We start from the raw sequence: 9,780 nt of genomic DNA, 5'->3' as shown, positions 1-9,780 counted from the left end.
TCAATAAACACGACCCAGTATCACCTTGAAGAATTATTTTAAATTGTATCCTTATCCGGATACACATACTCTATGGAAATTATTTCATTGCTCAAGGTCACACGACGGCTCGTCTGAGGAAAATGAGATTCTATATATAAATGAATTGGATATTAATATATTAACGAGTGCTTCCTTCTATAATGTATACCTAGTTCTACATACGAGAAAAATCCATAATCGTCTTCCACGGGCTAGCTAAATACAACTAATTACTCAGCCATTCAATACATTGTTCCAGTAAGCTTATTCGTATCGTAATATCGATACCACGTGGCTTATCGATATCTCCCAACCTCTACATCAAGATCATTTTACTTATGTGTGCAACATAGGCCGTGTCAACATAGGCCTTTCTACGAGAACATAAAGAGCAGAATAAAGTTCCAAGTTGCAGCGGCGATGTAAGCGCCGAAGGGAGCCGAATAGTGACAAGTTATGTGGAAGCTTATTTAGGAGGCAGGCAACAGAACCGCCTTAGGGTCGAACGCGAAATGGCGGATCCGAAAGGAAAAAAAAAAGGCCAAAATCATGGCGGAGGCAAATGGGCAGTCGTGGCAGAAACATCTCTGGGGGTACGAGCATCCTTCGCCCCCGGGCTTGCCTGAGCAAAAATACGCTACAATGCGTTTGAGGATAACAGCGTATAATACCAGCGGGAGAAAATTTATAGTAAGAAAGGCCAGCCCAAAGTAATGCACCAGGTCAACTTTGCACGGAGTACTTGTAGCGACATCGTATCACTTAGAGAGAACAGAGGCTGAATTTCGATGGTCGTTGTTCTGGATTCAGCGCAACGCCTCGATAGGGCGCTAACAGCTGAACAATAAACTAGTAGTCTAGCGTGCACCAACAAAAAAAACCAATCGAAAACGGCGTACGGAACTTTTTGCGTCCGCCGTTGACGTGACATCGGTTATATGTGTGCATTTGAACCTGTGAATGTTTGTAAAAATGTTTCATAATGATAATGCAGTTGTGGGGTTCGTGAACGTGCTGTTAATACCGCGTTCGTTCACCGAAATATCAGCTGACTAGGCAACTTCATTCTTGTTACTCTGACCGCAATAAAATAACTAGTGATTGATTAGTAAGGCAAAGACGGAACGATGGATTTTCGTCTACTTGAGAACAGGCGAGCACAATTTTTATACCATAAAAATGCTCAACACAAACGTGTAGACCATACTGTTTTCTTGCTATTTTCCCAATATCAACCTTTTATTTATAAGCGGCTCGAGCTAAGCTATTTCTTTTGTGAACTAGATGATATCAGCGAACTGCGTAGTTTTTTTTCTTTCGAAAGCCAAAGGGGCAGTAGCATCGAAGCCGTTCTCGATACTACAGACTCGTTTGAAATGCGCGTTTTTCTATTAGCTCTTACGATATTGAAGGTTATAAACAGTCAACAGGCGCTGGCAGCAATGCGAAACTGCTATTATGGCCCTAATCGCTTCGCTCATCCTCAATCTATTAGCGTCATTAGGAACAGGCAATGTGATTTTCTGGTTACCCTAGCGATGATATGTCGATTATATTAAATCAGCAAAAATCTTTCTGTGTAACCAGACAAGTATGGCTTGTCTTGTCCTTTATTACGACCAGGACGCCAAACCGTTCATTGTTTTCTATCTACCAATAGGACAAAGTCATCTGTAGGAGAGCGAGGGGGGTCGAACTAGTAGCGCGTCGTAGTTAGTGGTAAATCTCCACCAGGCTATACTAACTGGCTCTCATCGCGACTATTTTACTGAAACAGTGGCTTGTGTGAATACATAAATCTTCTGCTGTCCTTTTAAGCTGAACTAAATATGGACTCAAATTATTGAGACACGCCAATTTCTATTGTGGAATCCGTAAAGAAGGATCGATAATAAATGGATATATTCATAGGTGCTAGGGCCTCTGCTCCTTCATATTCGAAACAAATCTATCCCTCACACTTCATAGAACAATCGAATTTTTAAGGTACTCTTTAAATCATCTCTGCAGTGGACGCACTAACGGAGTCTTGCCCTGAATCTGCTTCAGTCTTCAAATAATGATCAGTAAACTTAATTAATAGTTGAAAATTTTAATCCAATAGAAGATGAGCACGATTTTCTGTGCATATATTGAGATGTACTCAACAACAATTTAAAACAGACTGTTGTATTGTACTGTTTAGCTAAATGTCCCTATGCAACAGACTCAGGTAAGAATATATATGGGAAGGAATTCAAGCTTTTTTTTTTTTTTTTTTTACTCGGCAACTAAAACAAATTGCCGTCGATTAAAAGCGGTTTCAAGTGTACGCTAGCGGTAGAAAAGGCTACCTCCACCTATTCGTGGGAGATATCTCCCAATAGTAAGCTTCCAGGTACAGTGAAACCTAATAACGTTATTTCCAGGTGCCTCGAACGTTATTGATAGACTGCTCAGGTATCCCTGTGTCGAATCGAGATTCAGCTTTGTCATAACATAATCAGGCACGGTGGTGTCAAGGACAATATCACGTTCGCGATAGCAGGCCCGCGCACAGTGGCCTTTTGGATTACGCCACTGAAAGATGGCGCCTGACATCATCAGATCGTAACCTGGGATGTAGTGTTGATAGTACGATACCCCTACAATCGCACACGCCAGTTCGCTGTGAATCACAAGAGCAAATACACTGTACTCGAATGGTAAGTTTAGTACATGTTTTGCATCGTTCTGTTTGTAGCTTGGCAAACATCTATGTGACAAGGGAAATCGGTGCTAAAACAAACTTTCCGACGCGACATGTCGCAAGACCTTCAGGTGTTCACCATGGAGATTTTACTAGTAACACAGACGTTGAGTTGAAAGTTACCCATTGCTTATCTAACTACATTACGTCTTGGTTAGATGACTGATTATATATCATATGACTGGAAAGCTTAAACGTTGTCCATGAATTTTAGGTTATTGTCCTTCAGTGGTGTAAACATCGTCCGCCCGTGACATCTAAATAGGCACAGATTGTTCCCACTTCCTGCTAAAATTAGTACCATTTAATAGAACACAACTAACAATTACTTGGACTCGTAGTAGTAGTAGTAGTAGCAGCATACAGTCACACAAAAAAATGCTCGATGTTTTGCCATCATCCCTATAGCTTTATTAGTTCAAGCTTTCCGCTTGATGATTTCCGCTTAATACCCTTCTGCTTGCAGGTTGAGCTACCCCGAAAGTTTCAATTGTGTGTCACTTGACTACTTCTGCCATATAGCTCCATATGCGAAGCATCATCGTTCAATGCGTACGCTGATAGGCGTTCCATAAATCGAGCGCGTGACATGTTGAGGACTCATCATCAGGACGTATTTTACGAGCCGTTCGTGGCTGCTAAATGTTAGCGAGCTATTTCAATTCAAAGGCGACGGGAAAAGCATCTCCAAACATTTCGAATTAGTCTATGCTAAAAAGTTGTTAAAACGCATTTGGCAGGACTACAAGATGAGAACAAATAGCGCTCGCTGCAGACATTTCTTTCTTTCTTTCTTTCTTTCTTTCATTTACTTTCTTTTCCATACAGTAGCCGATCAATATTCATTAATTGGTTAGTGGCCATTACGATTTCAGTATGTTTTTGAATGTAGATTTGTTAATAATAGATGATATGGACGTTCTTAAGGGGTTTTTTTTCGACTGCTGTTTAACAAAGGATCCGCAACTGGCTGAACGTGCAATGTTACTATAGAAGCTAGATTTCAATGTAGATAAATTGTGTTGATAAGCTATAATAAGTTCTATTGATTTGGGTTAACAAGATGCTATCAAATCGAGACAGTCAGCGCCACGGTAACGTTTCGTATTTTGCTAATATTATCTTTGCAACGCTGAACGTATTAAAACGAAACCGAAATAGCTCTCAGCTTTATGCGACTATGATTCTTTCAAATTGATCTCCACATATCTTAAAACAGCTGGATGCATGAAATTGCCCTAGTTTATTGTTCCAGCTTTGACCTGAAGCCTGGACATGATCTTTCGATGGTCTGGTATATAAAATCACACATCGTTTGAAAAATAAATCATCTTACTAATCCTGCGTGGATGAATCGTACTTGTCCGTGCAACAATGACTCAAATCTCCCTTGCGCATTCGGCATTATATATACATATATTATAATAATAATAATAATAGCAATAATAATATAGCTCGGCATCATTGTTTTCTGGCCGTTTTTTCACTCTTGAATTCTTACTACCTGAACGCTCTTTCTTGTCGCCTTAAGCCGACCTACATATCGAACTGGCACGGAACAATATCTCGAGCGTCATCGTTTCTCTTTCAACGTTCCAAAAAAATCTAAGTGTCTTGTCCTGTCGCGTTGGTGAACCTGGGTTCCGGGGAACAAGGCCCGGTTATCGTTGACTCGCCACCGATAGCCCATCGTAGGCACACTCCGAGTGTATCATAGCGATCCGCCTTTAGGAACTCCTCAAAAAATTTACCTGAATTCAGCTTTTACCCTAGTTGGTTGTAGCACAGAAATGTGCGGATGGGCTTTCTCTTTTATTGTTGGCGAAGGCCGCTAAACAGTTTTTGTGTAGCTTTTCTTCTCTCTTCCAGTTATTTAGCTCTGAGCACTGTCCAAAGGGCTTATTTGTGTGCTATAAAAATTCTGGAACAAGTCTGAGAGTGGCCTTTTGGCTCGAGCCTGTTAAAATACCGAAGGAGCTAGAAATCCGTCAAATTCCGAGGCGCGGATATTTCAGGTATGCTAGGACATATGCATGCATTCTCTTAGTTTTGCGGCTTGACGTGATCAACCATTGTTAAGGACACTTAGAAAATGTCGACAGAAGGCGAGAAATCGCGGCAAAGGAATGTGGGATTCCCCAAAGTCGTTCTCTAGTTTGTCCTTACGGCCAATCCGACGTGGCTTAGACGCTGGTTGGACATCGCTGTCAAACGCTCCGGAAGGCGTTTTTCGTATAATCATTTGTTTGACTGATTCCACTGCACTTGGCCTGTTTTGTCCTGTGGTGTCCGCTGGGGCAGTACACTTTTTATTGCGCGTTAGAGGCCAGGTGGTTAGATTCTCTAGAGGGGGTGCGACAGCTAGTATTCCAATGCGCACGGAGAAGATTCTTCTTTCTTTCTTTCGTCACTTCCCATCTCTGAGAATCCCTCAATTTGATGCCCAATATTTGTATTGGCTGGCGCTATCTGGTTCAGGCTTTTTATCCATTATGTCATTATACATTTACCATAGGGGCAGACAAATGTGGATTCGAAAAGAGTCAGCGTAAAGAAAAGTTCAAGACGGAATACATATAGGCGACAAATGAAGAGAACTAAAGCGTAGATGTAGACTTACGATAAGACATAGCCTAAGTATATAACTAGGCAGAACTATATATTACATAACGCACTGGTTTTTAGATTTTTATTTTATTTTAAGCGTCATCACTACATGCCGACTATCGTTGATATTATAGGGCTTATAGCTTGACTACCTCGTCTGATACGTTAATTAGGAAATAAATAATTATGGTCACAGTAGTATAATTAGTAAGTTCCATAATTGTTCTGGATTGTTTCCTCACATATTACAAGAAGACTACAGGGCCTGCCTGCCCGAATCGTCGATTAATGGAGGGCCGTCCTTCAAGAGATTATTATTGAAATAACTTCGGTGAATTATAAACCCTGTTTTATGCCTTATCATATAGCTCAATACTCGTAGACAAGTGCTTACCTGTTTATGTGTTAAAAAAAAATTCGGTTACAGGTAAACAGACAGGTTGTTCATCTAAGAATCACTTTTGACCTGACACTTCCTACCGGGACCACTTTCGGCATGGAGTGACCCATTTATGATGTGTCTGGCGAATGAATTTCTAGTGTGCGCATTCATTGCAGCTGGATGACTCTATGCAAATACTATTCTTTATTTTGATTACTTTATGCTGTCACTGCGTAAAGTTTATATTGAGACGAACTTTGAAAAAAGTGTGAAACACGAATCAAAATTAGGCTTACAAAGCATCGCCTATGCTTTCCGCGTTGCTCAACAGGGGTCTTCACGTACACATAAAGAAACAAGAAAACTGCATTCGTCGATATCCGTTATTGTAGCAAGGGGCATCTTCATCGTTGTCGAATTGTTTTCCTGGAGGGCAACTCCAATGAGCTGCCTGGCCTGTCTTTCCCTTGAGACCTGCTTCTTCTTGTTCTGAATTGCTACTTCTCTATTTCAGCGGTAGCGGAACCACCTGCCGGGCCCCCCGAACATTAAGCATTCAGGCAGTTCGGCGGCCGAAGAACACAGAGGCACATGTAGACAATAAAAGGGTTCGGTGTCGGCCTTAGGATCGAGTGAATGTTTTATTCTGTAGCAATCGACGACGAGAAGGACTAGATAGCATCAACTTGAGTTCGAAGTACCCGGCGGAGAGCTTGCGTAGTGTGTTAGAAAAATAAAGGTGACGCTTTTGCTCCAGATAAAATTCGGCCATTCGACAACACTAGTTAAAAGCTTCTGTGTAGACGAGCGATCGTCGAGTAAACATTGTGACGCAAACAAATTAACGGGGTAAAAACTATAGTTTTGTCCCGTATCTTTTCTTCGGGTAGAAGGCAGGTAATCGAATAATCCCGCTGGGTCGAAGGGTTATATTCGCAGCGATGAGTGCGTTTGGGATACACTGCTATCGGCAAATGGGTTTTATCGAATCGTATTATATATACACACACACATTATATATATATATATATATATATATATATATATATATATATTAATCCCCGTTACTCGGAGACTGACAGTGTATCAGTGAGTGACGGCGGCTTTTATACCCTTTATATCCTATATCGTGTTCCAAACTTTTTTATGACACCGACGTGACCCAAAATAGGCCACTAGAGCTAACAATACGTTTGGATTACTCGTCACGCTAAGTCAACTTGTTATTCTTTCGGTCCAAATAATCGATTTTCTGCTTACCGTAGCCGTTATTTTGTGCCGCCGTCGTGTAGCCACGTTAGCCATAGTTAATCCACCTATTAAATTTTCTCATTTCCTGCCGTCTCAAGCATTTAGCGGTACCTTTCATGTTAGTTGATTAGAGGCCTACGACATCTATTACATACCGTGCCATAAGGCCCCGACGAACTTTTTTGAATATGGCGTCGCTTGAAATACAGCAGGGAGTTAATTACCAAAATACTGCCACTGTTACGGTACGTACCAGGTTTTGGTCGCCTCTATAAGTGACGTCGCGTTTTGCCCGTCATTGTGGATCGCATTCATGAGAAGCGTGAGCAGATGACGCTTTCACCACGAGTATCTTGGCCGGACGGCTATTTTGGATAATGAGGGAGCGCCTGTGATCTTTTTTGCCCCTGTAGCCAAGCCGAAAGGGGGACTGCTACCCCTTTTGTTATGTGAGAAAATATGATGTTCACAGGAGGACTCCTATGAGCAGTCTGGTGCAGATCTTGTCCGTGGTCGCTATGGTTGCTTTGATTCCACTACAGGAAACATAAGGACAGAACGAAGAAGCTGTTAACTATGGCGACTAGCCAGCGTAGCTATTACAAATAGTTAACTACTGGGCGAGCTGGCGTCATTCCAGCAATACATACCCCCTTAGTTATATACGTATTAACCGGTATACTGGACGCGTAACAAGGCTTCACAAACTTTATACTAGCTGGCCGCTGTAACGTCACTTTGATAGTGTGCCATATTATGAGGACGGTAAAAATGTTGATCGTAAACTCGCTTCCTAAACAGAGCCAGAGAGAGAGAGAGAGAGAGAGAGAGACGATTGTAAGCATTTTTATTGCGACCCAGGCAGAGTATTGTTTCAGTACCGTTTAGTTACCCATATAATTATTACAAACACGTATGATTAACGAAGTGTTTGTTATCAAACAATATGATCTGCTATTGCACAAACTGGCCGTCGCTTTTCCGATCAAGGAGTACTATAGAAACACTCAATATATTAACTGGAAGGTGAGGCCCTCTACTATCGACAAGGTTCATAATTACAGGATCATCGCACAAAACACTGTCTTAGTTCCGGCATAGCTTATAGAATAAAGGGCAGATATTCAGTGTTTGCTGAATAATGATTTTCCATTTTGTGCCCTCATAAAATACCCTTGACAGCTTCGCATAACATAGCTAACAATGTTTTCGTAAAATTTACATTCACAGAAGAGTTGGATCAAAGAAATAGCATCAATGCACATGCTCCTTATAAATCTAGCGAATGCTATTTCCCATCCGTTAGAAGGTCCAGTATAGTTCAGTGATGAAAACCTTGACCTGACGTCATGTCAACGACAACAAGCAGTATCGTGCATATAGTGCCACTCAATTAGACACGACACCCGCGCACTTAGCTTTACCTTATCAGCATTGTACACTGACAGTAATGCTACCTTCGTTATCCTTTTTACCACAGATCTCGCTGCAATACAAAAGCGCCATCTATTTAACCATTAACTGTGTCTGTTACCCGTACAAGCGGGCACTCACGACAGTAAAATAGTTAATGGATCTCATGTAAGTAACTAATCAGATGCTGTAGTGGCAGCTTGAGCCGATAGCCGGCCGCTGTCCGACTAGCCTGACACAGCCTGCTAGATCTTGCGACACTCAGCTCACGCTCGGGTGCCTTATTTCCATGAGTGGGTACGAATTATCGATTTGTCTGGAGTTTCTCCCACTTTCATTTTCCGGTAAGCGTTCACATCCACCGACGGTTGGATGTCTGTTCAGGACGGTCTGCCACCCCGCCACTCATTGGGCACGAGTATGCCGTCCCTTTAATCACGCTCGACTAAACGCTCCCCGAGGCGGTAACCACCTCGGCCTTCAGAAAGGCCACGCAACTAACGTGTGATTTGTCTGTTCGGTAAGCCTGATCGTTTGGTTGTCTAGTTAGTTTACGCTCGCATGGTGGCGTAAGTGTCTTGATTCTGCGACGTTCACGAGCGGAGCGTATAGGCACACGGGGAACTCCCTAGCCTTGCTCGCGTCGGGAAGCAACAGGAGCTGCTAGGATTCATGTCTCACTTTCTACTATTGCTATTGCTATAGTGGTGATGCGATATTCCAAGCAGTCGTCGAGGGGAAGAAGTTGTCTATTTAATTCGGTATTTCTGTCTGTTGTGACTGACGGGTCGCCCAGAGCGGGTGTTACCTCTTTAACGTGCTCTCTAGCGAAACCGTTACATCACTTATACGCTCGATACTGACTCATAGCTGACCCCCCCGCCTCAAAAGCTTTCCGTAGAACGCGGGCCATGATGACACGCTCTTCAGAACGCAGCTTTCGTTTTCAAAATAATGTTAGCTTGCTAGAGCTGTTTAGGGGATTGAAAATTTCTATCACGAACCATGACAGGCAATTGGATAGATACATATACATCTTTCATATTATTTTTTCTATTTGCGCCCATAAGCTAATTGCCTATCAATAAAGAACAGCACATTAACAAACCGAGTTGACGTTTAGCGCTGAAAATCAATGCTCAACTATTTCCTTTTTGCCTGTCGGAAGTGAAAACGCTGTTCGAGTCCACCAAAGAACAATGCAAACACAGTATAACAAGGCTTTAACAGAACGACGCTTTGGTACTAGCGCAACCATTCTAAAAATGGAAATTTACCGTTAAACACTACAGAGGAAGTGATCAGAAACGAATGAGGCGAGTGGTTGGCACCAAAAAGGAAGGGGAGTTACTTTGGTGACTGTGCCGGACGTAAACTC

The 9,780-nt window shown here is 42.1% G+C and overlaps 1 long non-coding RNA gene across 1 annotated transcript; it reads right to left on the bottom strand.

Moving 5' to 3' along the window:
- Nucleotides 1–5,919: 5,919 nt before the first annotated feature.
- Nucleotides 5,920–8,414, bottom strand: LOC147752227 (uncharacterized). The gene is made up of 3 exons (XR_015314618.1): nucleotides 8,212–8,414; nucleotides 7,640–7,782; nucleotides 5,920–7,525 (listed from the first exon to the last, which is right to left on the bottom strand). It is a non-coding gene; the product is annotated as an uncharacterized LOC147752227 (long non-coding RNA).
- Nucleotides 8,415–9,780: the final 1,366 nt, after the last annotated feature.

This window comes from Varroa jacobsoni, unplaced genomic scaffold (assembly GCF_002532875.2).
Source record: "Varroa jacobsoni isolate VJ856 unplaced genomic scaffold, vjacob_1.0 scaffold_1393, whole genome shotgun sequence".
NCBI lineage: Eukaryota > Metazoa > Arthropoda > Arachnida > Mesostigmata > Varroidae > Varroa > Varroa jacobsoni.
The sequence above is the reverse complement of the archived record's forward strand: the minus strand, read 5'-3'. Positions and strand labels throughout refer to the sequence as shown.